This window comes from Chrysemys picta, chromosome 2 (assembly GCF_011386835.1).
Source record: "Chrysemys picta bellii isolate R12L10 chromosome 2, ASM1138683v2, whole genome shotgun sequence".
NCBI lineage: Eukaryota > Metazoa > Chordata > Testudines > Emydidae > Chrysemys > Chrysemys picta.
Window position 1 is genome coordinate 153950333 of NC_088792.1, and position 26910 is coordinate 153977242.

At 43.0% G+C, this 26910-nt stretch overlaps 1 protein-coding gene across 2 annotated transcripts in view; it reads right to left on the reverse strand.

The window, feature by feature from the left end:
- PRNP (prion protein (Kanno blood group)) overlaps positions 1 to 19760 on the reverse strand; it is a 33187-nt gene extending 13427 nt beyond the window's left edge. The window contains exons 1-3 of one of the 2 annotated variants that reach the window (XM_005285187.4): positions 19647 to 19760; positions 17562 to 17607; positions 13084 to 13229 (exon numbers count right to left, since the gene is read on the reverse strand). The gene's annotated coding sequence lies outside the window, so the exon portion shown is untranslated. Of the gene's footprint in view, positions 1 to 13083; positions 13230 to 17561; positions 17608 to 19447 lie in introns of both variants that reach the window. The other variant, XM_065584457.1, reaches the window with a different exon arrangement.
- Between the last annotated feature and the right edge of the window lie 7150 nt (positions 19761 to 26910).

Genomic DNA, 26910 nt, shown 5'->3' on the forward strand with positions numbered 1-26910 from the left:
TACACCCAACACAGAACACATCCCAGTAACTGCTACATAGCATTTGCTCTCTTGTACACACAACCAGCTCTGTCCAAGCCAGCCCAGTAGTCCCCACTGCACTGTCCCCAGTACCCAGTCTGCTCCATCCCCAGAGCTCAGCCCTCCAAACACCTGAACCGCACAGCATGGCACCCACAACTCAATATCTACCACTTAACACCCCCCACTCCTCCATACAGCCCTCTGCAGACCTGCAGACCCTCTTCGAGCCACCCCTAATGTCCCATTCCTCCCCCCCTCACAGCCCCTCACATTATCCCAGGGCCTTTCACAGTACAGCCTGCCTGTCCCTCCCAATATCACCATATAATACATCCAGCCCCTCCTCACACCATCTCCAAAACCACACCAGTCCCTGCCCCGGTACTCCCCCACATCGCTCACCCTACATCCCTGAAGCCATCCATCAGCTCACTTCACCTGCCCATTCCCTTCTGAGACAGAGCCCCCTAGCTCCCCACACAGCTCCCGCCTTCCACCATATACCATTCCCTCACCCACCCACTCACTCACTCGCTATTGCCCCTCCCCTCTTCCTGGCTTGCCCGCATCACTAGTTTGAATTTCCTCTTTGTAATTTCTAGTGCTAAGCAGAAACAGGCCGCAGACCTCCAGATGCTGCCCAAGTCACTAGCCTGCAGCCAATTATCCCCTGTTCCTGCTGCCCAACAGGGGAGAGCTATTGACTTTTGATTAATAAATAACGCATAATCCCGGGGAACAAGATTTTGAATTCTAGCAACACATAGAATCCACCTTTCCACTCAGGCTCAGTCTTACAAAGCAGCAGCAGGAGAACAAGTCGGTTGTGGGCTTCTGCACTGTCTTTTCTATCCAATCACTGTACAGGGCGCTAGTAAATTCCAGCCAGGATCTGCTGCTACTGAGTATGTCAATACTACTCCTGAATACTTGATGTGTACGGAGGAGGTTCCAAATGAGGGTCTGAAAGATGCAGCTACGGCAGTTCTATTAAAACCATGAGGAGTCCGGTGGCACCTTAAAGACTAACAGATTTATTTGGGCATAAGCTTTTGTGGGGTCAAAACCCCACTTCTTCAGCTGCATGGAGTGATATTGGGGAATATGAGAAGCTGGAATAACACGAAAGAGAGATGGTATTAATTCTGGCAGCTAATGTGCTTATGCACAGTATACATTCAAGTGATATCCTCAGCACTGCAGAGCTGTATAGCGAAAACTGGCAAAACCATTTCCATTATAAATACCTGCTTTTAGGGGATTACACTTTTGCCATAAATATTCAGTTGTGCGATATAGTACATTTATAAAGTACTATCAGTACAATGGGCAAGATGCCCAGCCAGTGTAAATCAGTGTAGCTTAATTGATTTACAGTAGCCAGGGCTGGCTCCAGGCACCAGCCGACCAAGCACATGCTTGGGGCAGCACCTTAGAAGGGGCGGCCAATGTTGGCGGGGGGGCGCTCATGGTGCTTTTTTTGTTTGTTTGTTTTTTGTTTGGCGGGGTGGCGCTCGAGGGGTTTTTTTTGTTTGTTTGTTTTGGCGGGGGCTTTGGCGGCGCGGCCCAGTGCTCCGGGGGTTTGGGTGGGGTGGGGCTGGGTGGCGCTGGGGGGCAGGGTGGCGCTCAGGCAGCCTGGCGCGGTGCTCGGGATGCGGGGGTTTGGGTGGCCCGGCCCGGTGCGGCACTCAGGGGCGGCCCGGTCCGGTGCTCCGGGGGTTTGGCCGGCCCGGCGAGGCGCTGGGGGGGGGGGGGGAAGCGGGGGTTTGGGAGGCCTGGCAAGGCGCTCGGGGGGGCGGGGGTTTGGGAGGTCCGGCGCTCCAGGGGTTTGGTTGCACGGCGAGGCGCTCGGGGCGGGGGTTTGGCTGGCCCGGCGAGGTGCTCGGGGGGGTTTGGGCGGCGCTCCGCGGGGGGTGGGGGTTTGGCTGGCCCGGCGTGGCGCTCCAGGGGTTTGGCTGGCCCGGCAAGGCGCTCGGGGGCGGGGGGTCGGCATTTGGGCTGCCCGGCGGGGGGTCGGGGGTTTGGCGGCGCGGTGCTCGGGGGCTGGGGATTTGAGCAGCCCGGCGCTCCAGGGGGTTGGGCGGCGTGGCGCTGGAGGGGGGTGGGGGGGTGTTACGGCGGGGCGGGGCGGCGCTCTTCTTTTTTGCCTGGGGCGGCAAAAAAGTTAGAGCCGGCCCTGACAGTAGCCGAGGATCTGGATCAATAGTTTTGTAATATTTTTAGGGATTTGATTCAGAAACTTTTAAGATTGGGGTGGAGAGTAATGGGGGGGGGGGAAATAATATTAAGGGATTCTGTCACTTATTTTTAAGCTCAAAATTTGTTTGTAAACCCCCAAAAACAAACAAACAAAAACTCACCGCCACCAACCAAAAAAACCAACAACTGTGTGATGCTGGTGCGTGGTTTTGAAAATGGAAAGGGCTAGAAATAAAAGGAAACTGACGTGTATTTTTAATTGCCTAAGCAGAGTGGAATGTAAATCATAAACAGCCTGAGAAAGCTGTCCTCTTCAAACAATGACTTATTTAAAAACAGCAAACTCTCGCACTTTGGACGAGTGACAGAAATTCCATAGGCCTGGTCTACACTTAAAACTTACATTAGCATATCTATGTGTTAGTCAGGAGTGTGGGGGAAAAAAAAACACATCCCAGTATAGGCACAGCTGTGCCGACAAAAGAGGGCTTCTGTCACGAAAGCTCCATTTTTTTGGGGAGATGACATTGGTACACTGACAGTACTCCTCTCCTGTTGGCGTATGCTGCGTCTATGCTAGGCAGCTATGATGGCATAGCCTTTGTAATGTAGACGTAGCCATAGTTAAAGTTGCTACAGGGTTTCTTGTGTGTTTTGTTTTTGTTCTCTACTTCCACCCCCCCAACGCCGGTTGCCTAATGACTCTTACCAGGCGGATATAAGGCAAAAGAGCCTAAAACGCAGGGTTGGGGACAGATAACCCTCCATTCATAGCAACAAAAGCTTCTGTTCTCATACAGTCATGCCCACTGATGGTGCAAGTGGGCACAACTCCATTAAACTAAATACCCTTAATAACATAGGAGTGAAATTCACCCCTGTGCAGAGAGCTGACGCAAAGCTTATGGACCACTTACATACTGCTTAAACTCTGGTTTTGGGATATAAAGGGGACCTACATGGAGCAGAAGATGTCCATTGACCCTCTGCACCTCAGTGAATTTATTTCACCATCTCTCTCAAATCTTTGCACACAGTCCTACCAAGCTAACTCAGAATTCCCATCAGATAAAACCCAAATTTTTCTTTTTCCATTAGCCATTCTGAAAGATATTGCTCTATTCCACACATGCTGTTATCTTGAGAATCTCTTTATATTCTTCTTGTCTATCATTTAAATGGAAAAATACCCTCTGAGTGTGAATTATTAATAATATGTCAGAATAAAGTATCTTCAAAGTAGCTTACATGTTATATGGAATCTTCACAGAACTCCATTGAGAGAGAGGAAGAGAGAGAATCATCTAGGACACCGTAAGAAGAAAGACAAAATAACGTTTCAAATGCCTTTTACTTTAGCAATGTAAACACTTTAAACTGTTAGTTTTGCTCACAACTAAGCTGGTCAAATCATTTTGATTTTCCCATTTCATTCTGCTTTGACGTTTACAGTGTAACTATTTTTTAACATCATATTTAATATTTATATTGTTTTGATAAAATGAAACTTTTCCATGTTTCCAAATCAGATTTTTTTCAGAATTTCAATTTTTTGTGGAAAAAAATTGGGTTTATGGTTCCAATTCAGAGTGAAAACAAATTCTGAAATATTGGAATTTTCTGCAGGATGGAAATTTCCTTTTTTCCAACCAGCTGTTCTCTTAATAGAAATTCTCCCATGTCTTACAATGGATAAACATTAGTTTTGTAGGAAAATCCAAACAATGAACAATATAAAACACAAAATGAGCCAACCAAAAAATAAAAACAAATATTTTGGGTCCATTTTGCAGCAAAACATGATTTTTATTATTATGCAAAGTAATATATGACTGAATCCATTTTTAAATCTCTTAGAAGTACAAGTGATATTTTTATGTGCACAAACCAAAACAAATCCTTTAATATTTATAGACTATAAATACATATAAATAAATACTCTATAAATATTAGGGGATTTTAGTTTGTGCACATAAATATGTCCCCTTTACTTCCACATGTATACAAACATGCATATATGTATTTCTCTAGAGTATATACTACAGCATTTATAGCGCTTATTTCACGTCAAAGGACTCCCAAACTATGTCACAAGCTTAACAAACTGCTCTGCATGAAAATACATAATATTTCACAAATCATACTTTGGTTTCCCTACATCTACGATTGAAAAACAACCACCACTGTGGGTGAAATATGGGAACTGGTTATCAACATATGATATCAAGATGGATGTATCCTCCTGAAACCAGCGGCCCAGGGTTAACTAAAGCAGCAAATTGCTATTATTTAAGTGGGAATTTAGGCCAGATATTGTGGCTAACACCTCTACTATTACGGAAGCTATTAGTAACCACAATGGCTTGGACTTTGATTTTTATGTCTCATCCACAAGACTGCGCATTTCACTGATCTCTGAAATCCAAAAGCAGAAGAAACTGAATTAGATTGGAGACAGTCTGAGATGGAATTTTGACACATTTACTGAGTCCAATCACCTTTAGTCAGCAAGGGCCTGATCCAGTGCCTACTGAAGTGCATGGGAATCTTGCAATTAACTTCTGGATGGAGGATCAGGGCCCAAATACTCAAAATGTAGACATAGGAAGATCTTGGCATCTCATCCCAGTCTCTTTCTTCTTGCCAACTGTGTTTAAAAACTGAGACTTCAAACTACGGATTGGCAACATTTTTCAGACAAATACCTTATTTGCCAAAAAATGCAGTGTCTGTCCACCCAAAATTATTCGCGAATGTGACCCAAATTGTTGCAGTTGTAGAACATTTGTGTGTGTGTGTGTGTGTGTGTGTGTGTCCATCCATTCAGCCCACTTTATAACCTTTAGCCCAGTGGTTTAGAGCATTTTCCTGGGATGTGGAAGTGCAGAAGCTGTTCCATTTTTATAAATACTTAAGTATTCACTAGGCCAAAGAGAGATTGACTCTATAGTCACTCACCTGGGAGGATAGGGGTTTGAACCCACATCTATCTCCCAGGTGATACATTTCGGATTTACTGATCAATTCCAAACAATTTTTGGAACAGAATGAAACCTTTTTTGTTTCTGGACTTTCTTTTTTCTGATTTGCTTGGCTGAACTGGAAGATCAGTTATTTGCCCGCCTTGATTTCTAACTGATCAGTCTCAAGCCCAGGAAATTGATTTTAACTTCAGAGGGCTTTGCATCAGGCCCGTGTGAAAATGGTATCTTTCTGCTCAACAGAGCTGATCTGTGCAGATCTTATAATGATCTATTTTATTAACAAAACCAAAATTTTGCAGTACTGCCAAGCCTAACCATTCAAAAATCATGAGTCAAAATCACATTTAAAAAAACCCAACAGCTTTGAGTACTGCTTCACTTTCTGGTTCCTGAGCTGTTAGGGTACGCTCAGATCATTTCCAAGATTTTCTGTGCAAATATGTGGGTTAGTAATAGTAGTAACTGTTATCTCATCTCCCTGACATCGCATGTGAGCAAAGTTCTATTCTACATAATCTAAGATAGCATGAAACGAAGAATAAAAGCAGAACTACCACCACAATAAGCTTGTTTCTGTGAGGGCAGAGGCACATGTGACCAAATTGCAAATACCCGTCGCATCATTGAAAAATGCAGTAAGTACAGTCACCCATTGACCATGCTTCATTGACTACTCAGAAGCATTTGATACTGTCTTTGGAGGATGCTGACAGACATAGGGATTCCAAAGCATGTCACTGAAGTCATTGAAAGTCTTCACCACCACCAACAGGCCCTGGTGCAAACAACAGAAGATGACACTGAGAAGTTTTCAACTGGGAAGGGTGTGAGATAAAGGTGTATTTTGTCTGCAGGCCTTGTTAACATGTATGAAGACTGTATTATGAGACAAGGCTGGGAAGGTTTTGACAAAGTTCCCTTGGTAGTGTGCTGTATATTTATACCTGCCTACTGTATTTTTCCACTCCATGCATCTGATGAAGTGGGTTATAGCCCACGAAAGCTTATGCCCAAATAAATTTGTTAGTCTCTAAAGTGCCACAAGGACTCCTCATTGTTTTTGCTGATACAGACTAACACGGCTACCCCTCTGAAACCTGTTCCCTTGGTAACTTATTCCAGTATTTAGGAAAAAATGTCTAGCTATAAGAATATCTAAATATTTAAACAGGGAAGCTGAGATGAGATTTTCATGTAATCACTTGACCCCAGGAGCTTGGCCATTAGAAAAACATTAAAAATCACATGACTCATGATAAAATAATGAGAGTTGGCAACACAGATTTTTATTCCTGTTCTTTACTTCTATTATCCCTTCTGATAAACACAGGTGGTTTCTACTCTGCTCCACACATCAACCGAATAATTAACTCCATCCTGATTGTGGAATCTTTTGTTATTTTTGGCGATGGTCAAGCCAGAAGGAACTCAGCGTGACTTCTAGTTTCAGAATGAGTTTGTGGCACCAGCAACTGCGGGGGAGGAAACCACTTGTAAACTGAGGAAATGTGATCAGAAGAAAGTGAAAGCCCATATGAAAGGCCACAATTTTTAGTGTCACGTTTTGGAGTCACTTTCTGTATCATAATCAGTGGAACTGGAGTCAGAGGGCCCATGTTTTCTGGAGGGACTGTTATTGATGGGACACCAGGGGAACAAGGAATGTGGGGTACCAGGGAGTTAGGCTGAAAGCAACTCAGCCATGTGGACAGTGCCGTCCACATGGTTTATTAAAGTTTCACTTGTTCAATTTAACCTGTGTTCAGCTACACATTTTGCAAATGAAACAAGCATAACTGCACATCCTGGTGTAATCAACTCTCACTTATGTCCAATTCTGAGGGTATAAGTGGGGATTAAATTGATGTATAGGCCCTTGCTGTCCTTTTGCATAAGGGTGACTTTCACCCTTTATGACTAGGAAGCAAAATAAATAGGTTTGACTCTGGGGTAGTCTGAGTGTGTGTGTGTGTGTGTGTGTGTGTGTGTGTGTGTGAGAGAGAGAGAGAGAGAGAGAGAGAGAGAGAGAGATCACAGCATATAAGAGGATTTCGGTTGTACCGTACCACGTATATGTTTATCCTTCTGACAAGATAAAGTTCAACAGGATAAATGCTGCCTGCCATGAAAATGGGATGCACTTTGCATTGCTTGAATTTGAATATACAGTACTGAAGTCAATATTTATTTCCGGAGTAGAAAGCAATTTTAAGGGTTGAGTGTGATTAAGGTCAACAAGTGAAGGCATGTTGGACTGGATGGTTGTTTCCTATGCTGAGAGGCCAAATTCATCCTTGGTGCAAATGTGCTGCAGTCACATGATCCCACATGTCTTGTTTTCCAGTATTTTTCAATAGGTTTTGTGAGGGGTTTTTTTTGGAGGGGTACCTTCAGCGGAAATATGTCATCAGTTGTACTTCACAGAGATGTTTAGAATTAATTTTAATGGGCCAGATCCTCAATGCATATAAATCAGTGTTATTCCATTGGCTTCAGCTGAGGTTCTGGCCTATCATGTTTGTAAAACACTTGGGAGATGGGAAAACCTTCTTAGAACCCCAATCCTAAGCTCACTGAAGTCGATGGGAATTTTTCTATTGATTTTTCAAGGTCTGTAGACTAGATCCTAAAATTCTAATAATTGTAAAGTGCTTTGATCGATGGTGCTATAATTTTATAAATGCAAATTATTAATTGTCCTAATTATTAGCTCCAAACTATAGCAATAAAATGTTGTTGAGAAACACCAATTAAATGAAAAACATTGCTTTTTCTTTCACTATATTTAAACAGCTTGTATTTTTATCATAGAAGTTAAGCCTCTGTGTTCAATGCAGGTTTGTACCCTGAAATGTATTTTTTTCATTGTTTTGAACAGTCCAATTTCAAACATCTCTTGGGATGGAACTTGTAACCAGAGGCTATTTTACAGTCTTACAGATCTCTCCATTAGGAAACTGTTCCTGATACTCAACTTAATCTCAGCTCTGACAGTGGCTACTTCTGTGGCCTTTGTCAAATCACTTAACCTCCCTGCTTCTGTTTCCCCATCAGTAAAATGGAATTCTAGAAATGTAGGGCTGGAAGGGACCTCAATAGGTCATCTAGTTCAGTCCTTTGCACTTAGGCAGTAACAAGTATTATCTAGATCATCCCTGACAGGTGTTTGTCTAATCTGTTCTTAAAAACCTCCAGTGACAGAGATTCCACGACCTTCCTTGGTAATTTGTTACACTGCTTAACAACCTTTACAGTTAAGAAGTTTTTCCTAACATCTAACCTAAATCTCCTTTGCTGCAATTTAAGACTATTACTTCTTGTCCTGTTCTCAGTGGTTAAGGAAAACAATTTATTATTCGTCCTCTTTACAACAATCTTTTATGTACTCAAATACTGTTATCAGGTCCTGCCTCAGTTATCTCTTCTCCAGACTACACAAACCCAATGTTTTCAATCTTTCCTCGTAAGTCATTGTTTGCTAGATCTTTTAATCATTTTTGTTGCTCTCCTCTGGAATTTTCTCCCATTTGTTCACATCTTTTCTGAAGTGTGGTGCCCAGAACTGGACACAATACTCCAGTTGAGGCCTTATCAGTGCTGAGTAGAGTGGAAGAATTATTTCTCATGTATCACTTACAACACTCCTGCTAATACATCCCAGCATGATGGTGGGGTTTTTTTTGTCTTTTTTTGGCAACAGTTTAAAATTGTTGACTCGTATCTAGTTTGTGATCCACTATAACCCCCAGAACCTTTTCTGCACTACTTCTTCCTAAGCAGTCATTTCCATTTTGATTATTCCTTCCTAAGTATAATTATTTGCCTTTGTCCTTATTGCATTTCATCCTATTTATTTCAGACCATTTCTCCAATTTCTCAAGATCATTTTGAATTCTAATCCTGTCCTCCCAGCTTGGTATTGTCTGCAAACTTTATAAGTGTACTGTCTTTGTCATTATCCAAATAATTTATGAAGATATTGAAAAGAACCAGACCCAGGACAGATCCCTTCGGGACTCCACTTGATATGCCCTTCCCAACTTGATTGTGAACCATTGGTAACTACACTCTGAGTATGTTTTTCCAACCAATTGTGCACCCACCTTGCAGTAAGCTCACCTAAGCCATATTTCCCTGATTTGTTTGTGAGATAGTCATGTGAGACAATATCAAAAACCTTACTGAAGTTGAGATAAATCACATCTACTGCTTGCCCCTCTATGCATAAGGCTTGTTATCCTGCCAGAGAAGGATATTAGGTTGGTTTATCATGATTTGTTCTTGACAATTCCATGTTGACTGTTACTTATTAGCTCATTATCTTCTAAGTGCTTACAAATTGATTGACTATTTACTCCATTATCTTTCCTGGTACTGAAGTTAAACTGATTGGTATATAATTCCCCGGATTGTCCTTATTCCCCTTTTTTATATTAGGTACTATATTTGCCCTTTTCCAGTCCTCCGGGGTCTCTCCCATCCTCCATGATTCCACAAAGATAATTGGTAATGGCTCAGAGATCTCTTCAGCCTGTTCCTTAAGTATATTAGTATGTATTTCAACAGGCCTTGCTGACTTGAAGACGCCCTTATAAATTAAAAATATATTTTTTATATTTAGCACTATTATAAATGCTGGAGGCAAAACGGGGTTTGGGTCAGCTGAAGAATGACAGCTCGCGACCCCCCACATACTAACCTCATGACCCCCTGAAGGGTCATGACCCCCAGCTTGAGAACCCCTGATTTATACTGATGTTCACGGTTAGTCATCCGATCACCGATAACTATTTTTCTGAAAACTGAAACAAAAAAAGCATTTAACTCTTTGCCCATTGCTGCATTTTCTGTTATTGTTTTTCCTTCCTCATTGAGTAATGGGCCTATGCTGTCCTTGGTCTTCCTCTTGTTTCAAATACATGTATTGGAATGCTATCTTGTTATCATTTATCTCCCTAGCTAGTTTAATCTCATTTTGTGCCTTTCTAATTCTGTCCCTACATGCTTGTGTTGTTTTTTTATATTCATCCTTTGTCATTTGACCTTTCACACAACTCTTTTTTGAGTTTTAGGTGATTGAAGATGTCCTGATTAAGCCACGGTGGTCTCTTATGAAAGATAAGAAGTGTAGTATGCATTGGAATAGCTTGCTCTTGTACCCTTAATAATCTCTCTCTCAAAAAATACCAGCTGTACTGAATATTTTTTTCCTCTTAGACTTGCTTCCCATGGGATCTTAGCTATCAATTCTCTGAGTTTGCTACAGTCTGCCTTCTTGAAGTTCATTGTTTTTATTCTGCTGTTTTCCCTCCCACCATTCCTTAGAATCATGGACTTGTCATTTCATGATCACTTTCACCTAAGCTGCCTTCCATCTTCAAATTCTTGATCAGTCCCTCCCTATTTGTCAGAATCAAATCTAGAACAGACTTCCCCCCAAGGCGCTTTCTCCACCTTCTGTAATAAAAAGGTGTCTCCAATACATTCCAAGAACTTGTTGGATAATCTGTGCCCTGCTGTGTTATTTTCCCATCAGATGTCTGGGTAGTTGAAGTCCGCCATCACCACCAAGTCCAGTGCTGTGAATGATTTTGTTAGCTATTGGGGGGGGGGGGGGTGAAGCCTCATCTACCTCTTCTTCCTGGTTAGATAGACTATAATAGACCCCTACCATGACCCTTGTTTTTTACCCTTTTATTCTTACTCCGAGGCTTTCAACAGATCTGTCTCTCACTTCTATCTCAACCTCAGTGCAGGTGTATACATCTTTGATACACAAGCAACTACTCCCTTTTTTCCTCTGCCTGGCCTTCTATACCATTATTCTAGTCACGTGAATGATCCCATCTGGTCTGCTGATTGTGTAATAATTGTGATTATTCAGTTGTATTTCTATTTCTTCCTGGTTATTCCCCTTACTTCCTGCCCTAGTATACAGATATCTAAGATGTTCAGTAGATCGTCCCTCTGTATTCCTTCTTGTCTTTCCTTTGTCCCTGCTGTGATTGTCCATGTTTCCCCCAGATTCCAACTGTCCACGTAGGTCTCTGTTTTGGACTGAACTGTGGGCTTTTTATGTCTTGCCCCCATCTAACCTAGTTTAAAGCCCAGCTCGCTAGGTTAGCCAGTCTGTATCTGAAGATACCATTCCCCTTCTTTGCTAGGTGAACCCTGACTCCGCTCTGCAGTCCTTAGAACAGCATCCCATGATCAAGGAAGCCAAAGCCCTCCTAGCAACACCATCTGCTCTGCCATGCATTCATCTGCAGGATGTGTCGGTCTCTGCCTGGGCCCCTACCCTTGACCAGAAGGACAGATGAGAACACCATCTGTGCCCCCAACTCCTTCACCCTCCCTCCCAGAGCCCTATAGTCACTTCTGATCTGCTCAGGGTCATACCCTGCAGAGTTTCATGAGTGTCCCCATGGGGTAGTAGCCAGAGGGTCAGCAATCATTCTGTAATGTCTCAGATATGGGCCCCTGATAGGCACTACACCTCCTGGGATGCCAGGTCATCCTGGTACATGGATGCTTCCTTCTCCCTTAGAAGGGAGTCACTGACCACCACCATTTCCTCTAGGGAGTGGTGGCCAGGGCGCCCCCCCATCCCCAGCCTTGGATGTACATGGTTTCTCCTCCTCCACCTTTGCGGGGAGATTCCTCATCCCTCATTGCCAGGGCAGCATTCCAGTTTTTTTTTAAAATCTCTATGGACTATATGAATGAGTAATACTTACTGCTCACTAACCTGCCTCCCACAGTGTTTTGAGGATTTGTTCGTACAGTGCTCTGAACATGAAAAACGCTATAAGCACTGAGTAGTCTTTTTTTTTTTTCCTTGAAGTTACCAAAACAAAGCCAGAAAAAGTGATAGCTACAAAATGCATTAGATAAGAATGAAATCCATTAATGCTCCAGGAAGTACAAGTCCATAAACAATACAAAAACAAAAAACAAAAACCAAACAAACATTAACAGGCTGTTTGCCCTGAAGCAAAGCTAAAAAATATTGGCTGTACCCTGTAGTTGTGATAGCTAAACAGGATGGAACATGGTTGTGTGTGGATTGATCCTTTCCATCATTCAGTGGTTTTATTTTAACTGGAATCGGTGGCAGATGAATGAGGTCTCTGGCTCTTTTGGTACTGCAGGTACAGTAGAAAAGGAAAGCACTGAATGGAAGTAGTTGGAGGCCTAATCATTTTTTTTTTTTTGTAAATTTACCTTTTAATTCATTGATTTAAGTTCTTGCTCATGTAGATCCCTTAGGGACGGGCTTGCAACCTTTCCATTGTTAACTTAGTTGGATTGTTTTGGGGCAGCTGGGAAGGAATTAAGAACACATTCAGCGTGAGAATTGTTATTCTTACAGTGTGAGGAAAAGCTCATTACTTGGCAAGTTGTGCTGGGTTGCTGTGTAGTGGTTCAGCGTAGGCTGAATCCGTACCCTGTTCTCATCAAAGCACACAGACTCGGAGTTAGAAGCTAAGTTCACCCCTTTACTAATAACAACACCTAGTTTTTTTTTTAATTGTGCTTTTTATTCAGAGATCTCAAAGATCACTTTACAAAGGAGGTCAGTATTATTATTACAGGTGGAAAAACTAAGGCATGGGGGAGAAGGGGCTTGCCCAAGCCAAAGTGACTTTGAACTTTGGCTTTATTTGTTATGTAGGTGTGGGGAAGGCAACCACACAACCCGACCCATAGGCCCCATCCTTTCCTGTGTTGTAAATTTCTGCAAAGTGACCTTTCTGTGGGATTGCAGAAAGTCAAATTTGGAGTCACTCACTCCAAAAGGTTCCTGGCAGTTGCAGATCGATAGTGCTCTGATGGAATATGGCCTTATAAATACACAAATAATAATTTCACCTACCTGTAGGGTGAAACACAACAGCTGACTAATAGTGCTTAAGAAGGCAGTGTTGTCTAGTGGATAGAACACTGGACTGGGATGGGGAGACCGAGATTCTAGTCCTGCCTCTGCCATTGGCCTTTGTCAAGTCCCTTCAGTTTCCCGATCTGTAAAATGGGGATAATGATACTTAATTCCTTTGTAAATCACTTTGAAGAGTGCTATATAGTGCTAGTTATTTTAATAATAATAATAATAATAATAAACAATGATATGTAACATCTATTGAATCACCAATGCCATACCCTAGGTCAGGGGTTGGCTACGTTTGGCACGCGGCTCGCCAGGGTAAGCACCCTGGCAGGTTGGGCTAGTTTATTTACCTGCTGACGTGGCAGGTTCGGCCGATCGCGGCCCCCACTGGCTGCGGTTCGCCGTCCCGGGCCAATGGGGGCGGCGGGAAGCAGCGCGGGCGAGCGATGTGCTGGCCGTGGCTTCTCGCCGCCCCCATTGGCCCAGGACGGCGAACCACAGCTAGTGGGGGCCGCGATCGGCCAAACCTGCCGCGTCAGCAGGTAAATAAACTGGCCCGGCCCGCCAGGGTGCTTACCTTGGCAAGCCGCGTGTCAAATGTTGCCGACCCCTGCCTTAGGTTTTCCTTGACGATCTCCCGTCTGAACATTTTCCAGATTCAGCCTTGCTGGGAGTGGGCAATAAGCCACCTTGAGAGGGAGTACAGATATCTAATTCTGAATTATTACAGGGCTGGGTTGGAGGAAAACAATTCTGGGTACCTGCTCACTGTTGGATTTTAAATGGCATATCTATCTGGTAGCAAAAATCAGTGTCTTCCTTTTTAGGACAGCTATAAAACAGGATTTCTATTTCCCTAGAAACTGAGTCATAGTCTAATTAAAAGAGCCTATGTCAAATTAGTTTTTGTGATATTTTCTTCCTTGCTCTTCATCATAAAGCCTTGGGAAGATAACGCTTTGCACTTTAACGCATTTCCCCTTCATTCAAACCTTTCCAAGTATTCTAAGCCTGGCAGCCCCTGTGGCTATTACTCTTAATTATACACATGGCTAAAATGAAGCACTGAGAGGTTCTCATGACCTGACCTCCTTCCCTGCCCCCCACCTTTTTATTTAATAGATTCCACAGTTTAAGGCCAGAAGGAATCATCATATCATCTAGCCCAGTAGTTCTCAACCTTTCCAGACAACTGTACCCCTTTCAGGAGTCCGATTTGACTTGTGTACCCCCAAATTTCACCTCACTTAAAAACAACTTGCTTACCAAATCAGACATAAAAATACAGAAGTGTCCCAGTGCGCTATTGCTGAAAAATGGCGGACTCTCTCTCATTTTTACCTTCTAATGATAAAATAAATCCATTGCACTATAAATATTGTACTTACAGTTCAGTGTGATACTTGAGAGCCTGTCTTTCACTTGTGAGCCTTGTCTGAAGCCTGAGCCCCAGGCAGTGGGGCTAAAGAATATAACTTAACTTTGTGGGGTTCCCTATGGTGTGAAACCCCAGGCATTTTCCCTGCTTGCCACCCTCTACTGTCGACCTTGCACTTGCAACCCCCCAAAGCTGTCCCATGACTCCCCCAGGGGCTACAACCTACTGATCTAGATGAGTTGAGTATCCCCTGGAAGCAGGGCCGGCTCCAGGCACCAGCCCACAAGCACGTGCTTGGGGTGGCACCTTGGGGCAGGGCGGCGCTCGGGTTTTATTTATTTATTTATTTTGGTTCGTAGGAGCAGCGCTGGAGGGTTTTTTTTTTGTTTCCGCAGTGCTGGGGAGTTGGGGCTTCGGGCAGTGCGGCGCTCGGATGGGGGGGTGAGGGTTGGGGCAGCGCGGCACTCGGATCGGGGGGTGGGGGTTGGTGCAGCACGGCGCTCGGAGGGGGGGCGGGGGCCTGGCGCGGCGCTTGGATGGGGGGGCGGGGGCTTGGCGCAGCACAGTGCTCAGAGGGGGGGTCGGGGGCTGGCGCGACCCTCGGGGGCGGGGCTTCGGGTGCGTGGTGCTTAGGGGCCAGGGATTTCGGCTGCGCGGCGCCAGGCAGGCGGGGTTCGGCTGCGCGGCACTCACGGGAGGGGTACGGCTGCGCAGCGCTCGTGGGGGGGGTGTACGGTGGGGCGGCGCTCTTCTTTTTTGCCTGAGGTGGTAAAAAAGTTAGAGCCAGCCCTGCTTGGAAGACCTCTGTACCCTTGGTTGACACGTACCCTTGGTTGAGAATCACCGGTCTAGTCTGACCTTCTGTATATCACAGGCCATTAAATTTCACTCTGCAACCTCCTTATTGAGCCCAATAACTTGTTTGGCTAATGCATATCTTCCATAAGGAAAGTTGAACGTGGAGTCCCAGCTGATCCCTGTGCAGAGCTTTCTTCACACCTAGGGAGAAAAACCACTCCTGCGCACAGGGCCTTTTACAGTATGGCCAATCCAAAATGCTCAACAACCCAGAGTGAGGTCTGAAAAGAATCCTGAAATTAGCTTTAAAATCATGAGATTTTAAATGTTGCATTCTCTTTGTTTGCCTTCTGTTTTTTGAGATGGTAGGGTGTACTTGGCTCATGTCTTCAAGATTTTCTCTGCAACTACCAAAGGACCCACTTTAATAATAAAAAAAAAAAAAAAAAAGAAGAGAGTGCTGAGGTTCTCCTCACAGGGACTGGGGTTTTAAGTAAAACATCAAATATTGTTAGACTTTTGGTAGAAATCATGAGTTGGTAACACTGCTGTTTTGGCAATTTGCACAGACTTTCTGCAGTCCTGTGCCAGAATGATCCCCCCCCCCCCCGCAATTCTTGAGGATTCCATATTACTCAAAAGCAGGATTTGTAGTGCTGCAGAAAACAGAACAGCTCAGTGGAGAGATGTCAGAGTTTGTGAATGCAGAGGGTCATCTGCATGAAGCTTGGTGATTGCCAGGATAACAGAGAAACCATGACTCCTACTCCCGTGTGCTAGCTACCCCTCCCTAACCAGGATCTGTTTGTCTTTTTCCAGATTGTTTCTCTTCATTGCAAATGGGCATTGACCTGTTATTGAGGGCTTGCTTGGTAGTACCTGTCTCGGTAATTTTAAGGACAAAATATATGAATTTGGAGTGACTAATTTTGAACCATCACCCCATCTCCTAAATGCCTTCTTATTTTAACACATGTGGAGCAGATTCTTCCCTCAGTTACAGCTGTGAAGCTCTGTGTTGCCAACTCTTGTGACTTGTCTCATGATATTCGGCATTTTTCTTAAAGTTCAAGCTTCTGGAGTCATGTGATTATGTGAGAATCTCTGCTTTCAAAATTTGGGGCAAAGATTGGGGATTGGTCCTGCTTTGAGCAGGGGGTTGGACTAGATGACCTCCTGAGGTCCCTTCCAACCCTGATATTCTATGATTCATTTAAAAAAAAGATTAACCATGAGAGCTAAAAAAGGGTATGGCTGAAAGCTTGAAAATGTGAACCATAAAGGCTCAAAACCCAGAAGGCAAATAAAGCAAGAACTACTAGGAGCTAGTAAACCTACCCCGATGGATGGATGGATGGATAGAAAGATAAATAAAATGATAGCAAGCTGAGTGTGTACCCTGTGGAGCCTATTCATTGGTGACCAGTTTTATTATCACATTGAAAAATGCACATGCTTTATCCAGGTTTTATCGTATAAAGAAACAAAGAAAATCCCATTTCTGTTGACTGCTATATGTTGTGTCTGAATGCTTTGGGCACAGAGAACTGATTTTGGTCACCCAGGCTCCAAAAGAGTTAAATGCTCCAGTGGCCATCTGGAGTGGTTGAATTTTCCAGACGGCAGCTGTTCCCGTAACACTAAAGTAAACCCTTTCATAATTGCAGCTGGAAACAAAATAAAAATCCCCCTCCTGCACCTCCGTAAACAAATATTTTAAATAAGATTTAGTTAAAAAATGGAACCAGAAGTTCAATACTGTGGATGATTTGATTTTTTTCCCTATGATGCTTTACCTCTTGTGTCCCTGGGCAAAGTGAACATGTATAAAATGCCACCAGATTAATGGCAGCAGCTTGCACCCAGCTTCACAGGCATAGATGATGACACAGGTGCAAGGCAGTGGAGAAATTGGACTCAGATTGATTCACTGATGCTTGGTTGCTGAGGGAGTTGTGTAAGCCAAACATAAAAGAGATGCTCTAGTTCTAACACGAATTAATTCCAAAAGTCCTATGGCCTGTGTTATACAAGAGGTCAGACTTGATGATCACAATGATCCCTGCTGGTTTTATCATCTATTAATCTATAATCTACATTAAACTAACTGTGAAATGAATTCAGAAGCGAAATAGAGGATGACCCAAATACTGAGGTCATTTCTTTCTAACTGCTTAAATTGCCACTGAAATCCCATAGTTTTTATTCCAGCTCCTATATAGACATTCACACTGCATGCATCAGCATATGGTAAAGCACATGAGTAAATGCCATTGGCTTGTGTACATACTCAGAGGAGAAGGAAAATGAGAGAAGGCTTCCAGGAACCTCTGTGGCTGTAAACAAAAGGGAAAAGAAATGTTAGGAAAATTATGAGGGGCCGATCCAGCAAAATCTATTTGTTATCTTTTGGACCTGGCCATTGATTCTAAGAAGATCCATTTGGCCATTAGCGCACATAGATTACTCCTGTCCAAATAACCAAATACTATACTAATGTCCATTTATATCAAATAAGTTACATGTAGAAACTTAAGGCCTGATTTCTCATTTACACTAAAGCCCCTTTGCCAAAGCAGTGAAAAAGGAACCTTACTAAAAATGAAAATTGGGGGTAAAGGGTTCAGTCCCATAGACTCAATGGGAGACTTGCTGGAGAAGAACTGCAGAATTGGAGATGTTCTCCAAGGCAGCCGGCTGTGAGTTTTCAACTAGCTGAGATTTTTGATTGTTTGTGCCTGTCATATAAAAAAAACTTTACCATTTGTTGACAAGGTCTAAATCATTCTATAGGTTTCTTAAACTGTCCTATAAATTCCACACCAGAGGCCTAATTCTCTGTTAAATTCGAGTTTTAAACCGAGCTCCTTGAAGGGCTTCTCCTCTTCTGTAAAATGCTGGAGGACTTTTTAACAAAGAATCAGGGTGATGAAGATCTGATCTTGTTGATATAAGAATAGCATGGAAATAGCACAAGAGAATGCTCATGCAATTAGTCTGAATGGTCGGGTAAATGCTTATAGTTGACTATTCTCGTGTTTTAATGCAAAGCAGGAGCTTATGAAATCCACAGGTAACGGGGAAGTTTGCCAAAGCTCTCCAAGGTGCTGATAGAGGCAAACAGTGCATTTTATTAGGTAACTGATAGTCCAAAATATATAGAGGAGTGACGAGGGGAAGGGGAGGGCAGGGAAAGTCCTTGCTGGGAAGTCATTCAACTTTTACAGGCACAGAACAGTTTGTTCTAGCTAGGAACATTTCCCAACAAACACATGACTGTTGCAAAGCCAAGCCCTTGGCATTCCATTTGATCAAAAAGAAAATGCAATTAGCCTGTGATTCCTCAAGCAAACTACATCTAATAGCACCAGCCATTGGTGATGCTGATAATTAATATTTTAGAGTTCATGATCTCTGCTGAGCATGCTGTCTAAGTAGGGGATTTTCCTTGCTTCCTGAATATTTTTGAAGGATTTCCAAATCCATTTGGTTAGTCCGTAAGTGGTAATATCTCTAGCAAATAAATATCTGGGCCAGGTTAATCAATATAAATCAGTACCTCTAAAGATGAATCCTGTCAGCAAATTGCTGCAAATTGAGATCCCATTTCTCCACCCACAAACTCATGGGCTGGTTGATGTAATCCACTGCATGCACACACAGGCCATATTCCTAGCTGGTGTAAATGGGTGTTGCTCCATTGGCTCCAACACAGCTATGCTGACTTACAGTAGCAGAAGAACTGGCCTATTTTCTTTTACAGTACACTACAGTCTCCAGCCCAAACAGCTCTGAAGGCAAACATGACTTGCTGACTTGCTGTGTGGCCATGTGCAAGTCACTTAACCCTGTTTGTGCCTCAGTTTCCCCATTTTTGGAATGGCCATAATTACTCCTCTCTGGCATTGTGAGGCCAAATTAATTATTGAAAGGCACTCTGAAACCTTTGGATAGAATGCACTATACACATGCAAAGTATTATCTCCCATAATTGTGCTTCAGAGAGAAAGACAAGTGTCTTTTTTGTTTTGTGTTTGTACAGTGCCTAGCACAATGTGACTGTGCTTCTAGATGCTACAGTAATACAAATAATTGATAGTAATAATAAAGTATACAAAGAACTAGAGCACCCAAACTGCACCTACCTATTTAAGGAATATTTAATCAACAACTTACCTATTGTACGGGTAGGCATCTTATTCACTGAATCTCTGTGGATCATTTACACGTCTTCTGTGTTTATTATTGGAATACGATCACTTTAAAAGTTATAACTGTTTCTCTAGCTGCTATAATCTGATAACTGTTGTAGGTAATTTAGTACTACCCATGTGCTAAGTACTATTCCAGGCAGAGAAATAAATAAGCTACTTACAGGCAGAGCTGTGGTCCTGTATCTAGGTTGATTTCTTGATGATGCAACGAATTTTCTGGGGATAGTTGTTTAAATCTGCAAGGAATAAATCTCTCATAGGAACTGCTTTTAAACAACTCTCTTTGCTCACGGCAGCACAGTGAACTCATGATTAAGTCCCGTTGGCATTCTAACAACCAGCTGCAAGGTTTGAGTTGTGTGCAGCTTTAGAAACAGGAATAAAGATATTGCTTTAAAAAAACAAAAACCAAAGAACAACAAACAGTACTGGTCCAGTTACGTCTCCACAGGCCCATACAACACATAATGTTTCTAAAGCATTTGTCTATGCAAAAACAGAGTTGGTGGGCATGCTTCTGAAGGAGACAGGTAATTATTTTATGTAACTTAGTACAGTTCTTAGCCTGCATCCATTCTGCTTTTAAAAACACTAGGCAGTTTGATACATTTTTCTGAAGGTTTCCAGGGTCTTAGCTTAGGGCTTGTCTATATGGGGAATCTATTCTAGAATCAGGTAGGGTGTATGCGAACTTAAAGTACAATAGCTGTTTCAGAATAACTCCACTTGTGGGCATTCTTATTCTGCATAGGTATTCCAGTCAATTTTCTCCATATAGATAAATCCTTAATTTAGTTGTTGGACTGGGTGTTTCAATGCTCAAATGCATTTTTCTCGATCCCATTGTTACAAATAAATGATATTTGGACAGACAAGTCAACCAATGGTGGCTAGGTTATGTGGTGGTCAAGGATAGCTGGATCTTTCTTTATTTAAAGATGAAAACAGTAGAGTCTAACTGGGTGAGTAAATCATACCCATGTGAGTAAGGAACTTGCAATCTGTCTCTGTGTCTCAGCAAAATATTCCGCGTAAAACCAATCTGGAGCACAAAGCGTTCAAGCTTTTGGAATGTCTTGCCGTGTTGGCCTCTGCATGTGAACAATTGACTACTGTGTCCTGAAGAATAAGTAAGCAGCAGAGAAGTAATAATTGGAGGAAGGGACAGACAATTTGTGTATTTTTTAGAAAGACAAAAGCAGCATAGAATTTGAAGGCTCTTTGAAGGCAGCATAGAATCTGAGCACTCTGGTTAATATTGTCCTGGTGACATGGTAACGTAGTGACACTGGGTTACTACTGTGACAAATCCCTGAGACGTCCCTTAAACTGACACATGGTACTTCTCAGAGAACTGGCAGTCAAAAGACCTGCTGTTGGCTGGAGTCCCTCTTAGGAAAGGTTAAATGTACTTTACTGCATATGGGTATCATGTGTCCAGGGTAGGATCTGTAGTATGTTAACTGTCAAGAGATTCCCATCCCATTTATTTTTAACCTGCATGTCTGGATATAATCCAAAAGAGCTACTTGTGATGGTTTATATTATATTGTACTGCTGCACTTAGGATGTATTTTCAGTTTTGTCAAGGGCATCTTGAGAGAATGGATAAATGCCCTTTATTAACATTTTTATAAATCTGCATAAATAAAAATGTCTACATTCACAGCATACACACAGAAGATAAATATAAACACAAAACACTCTTTCTGGAAGGTTACAATGTAACATGGCTTTATTTCTTAGAATCCAGAACCCTTACAAGTTACAACCAAAAAAACCTGAGAGAGACAAAGCAGGCTGCTCCCTACGGCAGAGAGGTATGACTCCCCCTGTCTTGCTTTAGTCTGACTCTTTGCAGACTGACTGCTGAAGACCCAGATCACATGATTTCCCTACAGAGCCTGCTAGCAGGACTAGGAAACACTTTACTCTTAATGTGTGATAGTTGGTAATTTTAGTACAGTTTTAGTACACCACAAAAATGAATTAGTAGAGTCCAACATCCAGGCTCTGTAACCCTATTCGGGACAGCACTTAAGGCATGTCCTTAAGTCTCATTTGACATGCTTAAGGGCTGTCCTGCCTAGGGATATGTTCCTGAATAGAGATGGTAGCCTGGGTCCCTGACCTTGGTTGGGGCCTTAGCCATAATTGTAATACAGGTGATAATATCATCATTCAAGGCCCAGGCCTGAGCACTGTTTACATGGCTGCAGTGGACATGCAAGTGCAGGAAGTCTATGTAAACTAGCTACACACAAGGAACTTGCCATTCTTGGTCACACCAGGCTGAACACAGTCTATATAAGCAAAGCTCGTGTAAATAAGCTTCGTTATGTCTACACTAGGAAACATTCTGCCTGATCTCCAGTAGCCATGCTATTGGTGGTGAAGGGGCTCCTATCACCCTGTCATTTACCTTTGTGCAGTGGTGAGAGAGTCTGGGGAGGCTCATGCTTTGTTACAGATCTTTCTTTCCATTGCGATAACTAGCTAGAAAGCCCTCTCAGAAGCTTGCACAAAGATCCTGCTGTCTGGAGTGAAAAAGCTAGCAGGCTGCATGACTCATTACCACATTACCATGGTTTCCAAAGAACTAAACAACACCCTAATACAGTGCTGCAGAATCTGGAAAAAATCCTCCTGCCCCACTGAGTCTTTCTTTTGCTGGTTTGTATTTTTTCCTACAAAGAACAGGCTGTAGCAGCCATTTTGCTTTCTCTGTACGATAGTGAAACCAAGTCACAGCCATGAGAAAGCCCAGGTGATTGGGCAGAATCATTTTCAGAATGGTCTCTGGTTGGGGCAAAGGAGAGCAACACACTGAACTGGTTCAATGGATGTGGTTTTTGAATAGGGGACATGTAAAAAAGGTGCTTCACTTTAAACTGTTCCCCCTCCCGCCCCCTCAAGTAGCAATTCCCAGGGCTTCATACATAGTCTGTAATTCTCTCCCTTCTTGCCTCCCGAGAGGCACTAGAAGGACTGACTTTAGCCATGTGGGATCTGCCTGTCATGTGACTTTGCTTATTTTCTCCACCTGGGGAGATGAGCGAAGTGTAGGTGGGGTGGGACCCATCTGCCTTAAAGGGCCAGTCACCCTATGATGCAATGTAATTTCACTGAAGTCAACACAGCTGCACAAACCTGCTGATGAATCAGACTGTTAATTCTAGTCCGTGGATAGTATCAGACCATTTGATTTTGGAGGCAGAAAGAAAGGTGTTCTTGCAACAGCAGGGCAAAATTCTCCCTCTGGATCCACTTAGTCGGTTTCCATGCAGATGTCCCCCTCTCCCGACATGGGAAAAATTCCCATGGATGGGTCTGGTTCACTATTGCCTTGTACCTTGTGTAATCATTTGCACCAGTGCAAAGCGAGCATAATGTGCTACTATGCTGAACTGATAGGATTTTATACCTACTTTGCAAAAGTGTAAATGACTCCATGGAGGATAGGACAGTGAGTGAATTGAGCCTGATATCAGTAGGAGTTCTGTGCATACAAGGAGATTCTATCGGAGCAGGAAAACCTCCCAGATTTTTTATTGGCTATATATAGGGCTTTACCAAATTCACGTCCATTTGGTCAATTTCACAGTCATAGGATTTTAATAATCGTAAATTTCATGATTTCAGCTATTTAAATCTAAATTTTCACAGTGTTGTAATTGTAGGGTTACAAAAAAAGAGTTGGAGGTGGGTCACAGTATTGCCACCCTTACTTCTGCGCTGCCTGCAGAGCTGGGCAGCCGGACAGCAGCCGCTGCTGGCCGGGATCCCAGCTCTGAAGGCAGAGCCGCCGCCAGCAGCAGCACAGAAGTAAGGATGGCACGGTATGGTATTGCCACCCTTACTTCTGCGCTGCTGCTTGCAGAGCTGGGCCCTCAATCAGCAGCCGCCACTCTCCGGCCGCCCAGCTCTGAAGGCAGCAGTCCTGAAGTAAGGGTGGCAATACCGTGTCCCCCCTAAAATAACCTTGCGATCCCCCTGCAACTTTCTTTTGGGTCAGGACCTCCAATTTGAGAAACACTGGTCTCCCCTGTGAAATGTTTATAGTATGGGGTAAAAGCACACAAAAGACCAGATTTCATGGGGGGAGACCAGATTTCACAGTCTGTGATGCGTTTTTCATGGCTGTGAATTTGGTAGGGCCCTAGCTATGTATATGTTGTAGGTTATTGTCACTTTCCATGTAACATTTTCTCTTGGCCCAGGGTTGTTTTGTTTTGTTTTTTTAACTTCCGTTCTGGCTCATGCAAGATCCTTCCTGGTTTACCAAAATTCTTGTCTAAGGTCCTGATCCAGGAAACACCAGGGCATGTAACTTTATTCACAAGCATCTCCATCCTTAGAGGTTTTTAAGGCCTGGCTTGACAAAGCCCTGGCTGGTATGATTTAGTTGGGGATTGGTCCTGCTTTGAGCAGGGGTTTGGACTAGATGACCTCCTGAGGTCTCTTCCAACCCTAATCTTCTATGATCTCTTGGATATAACATGACACAAAACCCTGTTCACTAACTAATACAAAACGCCAAGGGCCTGAATCTGTTCTCACTTTCCCCAATTTCACATTGCTTATCACTTCACTGATTTCAGAAAAGGCGTTGTTGCTGATTTGCAGTGGTGTGATATCAGAAGGGAGTTCTGGGGCTCTGTTTCTGCACCACTGCGAGTTTTGCCATTGACTTTATGGCAGCAAGATCAGGCCCTAATTGACATCCGCAATCTGATACAAGAAAGGGGGAGGCATAGGTGAGAGGATTTGCATCTTCTGAACCCTGCGGTGATGCTTGTTTTCCGGTTGTCATAGACACAACAGTCTAGCAGTCATTCAGTGTCTGTCTCTATGGATACCTTAGTGCTGAGATTATTTAAAAGGGAGAAGAGTAGGGGAAAAAAAATTCTCATTAACTTGGCAGCACAGATGTTTTCTGTAACAGGAAGGCTTTTTTTTTTTTTTTTTTTTTTTTAAGAAAGAGCTTACATTAATATAGTTACAATATCCCAAAGGAATTTTTGCTTTGGAAAAGTGTAGGTTTTTGAAAATTTTGAGTTTTTGGTGAAAAATCAAAACCAGAAATCTTTTGATGTTGAAATGCAGCAGTGTCTCCTGGGAATTATAGTTCAGGTACCTTATCCCCCTGGTTCTCCATAGGCTGGGCTCCCTGTAGATTGGACTACATTGTTTGGGGAGATAGCACATCATGGCAGTCACATGGATAAGGTGCATCATGGGGGATGTAGTCTGGCTGGGGAGCCGAGCCAAGCCAATAGAGGGGGATTGGAAATGAGGCAACTAAGCTACAAATCCCAGGAGGCACTTTGGTGGCATTTCAGCATCAAAATATTTTGGTTTTCAGACACTGTTTTATGAAAAAAAAAATCAAACATTTTTGCAGAAAGCAGACACTTGGTAGAAGAATTTTTCACGGAAACTCCCAGTTTTTCACTGAAGCATAGTTTTCATGGAAAACTTTTGACCAGCCTTCTTCAAGGGGCCCCTTTTCTCCATTCTCTTGCACTTTGTGCAGTTATTTACACCAGTGCAATACAAGTCTAACATGCTCCCATTCTGATCTGGAAGAATTTTATGTCCAGTTCACACTGGTGTAAATGGCTACTCAAAGCTCATGACTATGGTGAACAGGCTTTGAATGCATAAGATGGTGGAAATTGGTTTTATGTCCAATTCACACCATGGATGAGAGGTGGAGATGAGAGTTTTCCTTCTTCTTTGTAGACTGTCCTCCCATGATGAAATGCCCCATCTACCTTGAGCTGTCTGGTTATTTAATGGTGCCAAATACACACCTTTGGCACCCCCACTTTTGGTAAAAACCCCTCCTCCACGTGATGGCAGATAATGGGGGGTCTGTCAGACTCTGTCAGACACACTGATCTTTTATAGTTGTTGGGAGCTCATCTCCAAACTAAATCCCGCCATGACAGCACTTTTCAATATTTCCATTGTGTTTTTTTCCTTTCCAAATTCTGGTCATCTCTTCTCCTCCTACAACTCCCAAAGTATTTATAGTAACTTCAGAGAGACAACAATCATCTAATTTAAAAATAAAGTGGGAGCACGGTCTGTGAAATATACCCTGACGAAGATCAGTCTGTTTAGAATCCTTGGCCACGATTTAGTTTCAGTTACGTCTTTGAGTTATTTACCATTGTCTGTAGTCAAAGTCTGTGGTTTTATTAAAGAATTTTTGTAGCATTCCATCAAGTCCCTGGCTAAGAATAAAGCAAAGAAAGCTTAGAATTTGGCCTCTTATCTTGTCTGCCATTCCCATCTCTGCTCATTTTGAAGTCCCATGCAGATTCATTTATAACTAAGGTTTAAAGGATTGTGCGAAGGCTCCTGTGAGCAAGAGAGAATGAGCTAATGATGGCTAGAAAACAGCCCCGCCTGATCCTTCCACTCTGTGTCTTAACTAGAATCTTTCAGAACTACTTCCGGGAGATGATGAGGAAACCAGCACACAGAAATCTGAAAATTGCCCTTTTAGTTTAGTTATTAGCCCAATATCTTTCAAATAGCAAAGAGTGAAAGTCGCCCCTAAGCAGAGGGCCAGCACAAAGACTAGATGCCAGTTAAACCCTATTTAGAAGTAAACTTCATCTGGTAGGAATAAAGTGGGTTAGTGTTGTTTAATACTAGGAGCAGGAGAGCATTATAACCTTTCACCTAAAGCTGTTTTTTGTACAGCCCTGGAACCTGACCGGACTTACAGTGAAAACATATTACCATCTCCATTAATAGAAAGCAAACATGTACAGTTACCTACACAGGGAGAAGAGAGACAAGGTGGGTGAGGTAATATATCTTTTTGGACCAATTTTTGCTGGTGAAACAGACAAGCTCCTGAGCTATGCAGAGCTCTTCTTCAAGGAGAAGACGTTTGACACTAGAGGGCGTTTTAATTTTGTAGACAAAGACATAAGACCCAGTGACTGGAAATTAACCTCAGAAGAACAACCATACTGGGTCAGATCAATGGCCCATCTAGCCCAGTCTCCTGTCTTCTGTCATTGGCCAATGCCAGATGCTTCAGCAGGAATGAAAGGGCAACTATTGAGTGATCTAGCCCCTGCCAGCCACTCCTAGCTTCTGGCAAACAGAGGCTAGTGACACCTAGAGCATGAGGTTGTGTCCCGACTGCCTGACCATCCTGGCTAATAGCCATTGATGGACCTATTCTCCATGATTTTTTGAACCCGGTTATATTTCTGGCCTTCACAACGTCCCCTGGCAATGAGTTGTGTGACGAAGTACTTCCTTTTGTTTGTTTTAAACCTGCCGCCTATTAATTTCATTGGGAGACCCCTGGTTCTTGTGTTATGTGAAGATCAAAGATCAAACTGGAAATGAGACTCAGATTTTTGACCGTGAAAGGATGTGGTTGTTTCACCACAA